Source organism: Triticum dicoccoides, unplaced genomic scaffold (genome assembly GCF_002162155.2).
Source record: "Triticum dicoccoides isolate Atlit2015 ecotype Zavitan unplaced genomic scaffold, WEW_v2.0 scaffold85991, whole genome shotgun sequence".
NCBI lineage: Eukaryota > Viridiplantae > Streptophyta > Magnoliopsida > Poales > Poaceae > Triticum > Triticum dicoccoides.
In genome coordinates, this window is record NW_021305636.1 from 1 (window position 1) to 1,084 (window position 1,084).

Sequence of the window (1,084 nt, forward strand, 5' to 3'; positions counted from 1 at the left end):
GTGCCCTCGGCCGAGTGGCCTCGGGCGCAACTTGCGTTCAAAGACTCGATGGTTCGCGGGATTCTGCAATTCACACCAGGTATCGCATTTCGCTACGTTCTTCATCGATGCGAGAGCCGAGATATCCGTTGCCGAGAGTCGTGTGGATTAAATAGCTTTGCAACACGAGGGATGGCTAGCAAGCTAGACATGCCCCCGGGTTAGGCACAGTGTTCCTTGACGCCTTCGGCGCCGTGGGTTCTTTTACCCCGGGCCCCCACCCGCTCCGAGGAGGGGAGGTGGTCGAGGCATTGGCCGAGCGACGGACGGTGCCGTCGCCGACGGATTGGATGACGCGTGCGCGGTCTGTTTTGGTCAGGGTCACGACAATGATCCTTCCGCAGGTTCACCTACGGAAACCTTGTTACGACTTCTCCTTCCTCTAAATGATAAGGAGGCGCCCCTTTCCAGGGGACTTGGGCCCGGTCCGTCGCTGAGGATGCCTCTCCAGACTACAATTCGGACGGCACAGCCGCCCGATTCTCAAGCTGGGCTGCTCCCGGTTCGCTCGCCGTTACTAGGGGAATCCTTGTAAGTTTCTTCTCCTCCGCTTATTTATATGCTTAAACTCAGCGGGTAGTCCCGCCTGACCTGGAGTCGCGGTCGAAGCGACGTGCGCTTCGTTTGTTGGGTCGTTCAAAGGCCATAATGCCAGCTGCGCGCCGGATGCACTGCATTGATAAAGCGAGGACGCCCACCATGCGCTGTGTCCGGCGCGGTACGCCGGCAGCCCAATCTTCGGTCCACCGTCCCTTGAGAGACGAGGGACCAGATGCCGCATCCCGATTCCCGTTGAGGGTGGTTGGGAGCGTGTTTTGGCGTGACGCCCAGGCAGGCGTGCCCTCGGCCGAGTGGCCTCGGGCGCAACTTGCGTTCAAAGACTCGATGGTTCGCGGGATTCTGCAATTCACACCAGGTATCGCATTTCGCTACGTTCTTCATCGATGCGAGAGCCGAGATATCCGTTGCCGAGAGTCGTGTGGATTAAATAGCTTTGCAACACGAGGGATGGCTAGCAAGCTAGACATGCCCCCGGGTTAGGCAC

General features: G+C 59.0%; 1 non-coding gene and 1 pseudogene across 1 annotated transcript; both read right to left on the reverse strand.

Moving 5' to 3' along the window:
- LOC119348123 lies at positions 1-140 on the reverse strand (annotated as a pseudogene; the record flags this gene model as incomplete).
- A 720-nt stretch (positions 141-860) lies between these two features.
- On the reverse strand, positions 861-1,016 carry LOC119348122. Its single transcript, XR_005168743.1, has one exon. It is a non-coding gene; the product is annotated as a 5.8S ribosomal RNA (ribosomal RNA).
- Positions 1,017-1,084: the final 68 nt, after the last annotated feature.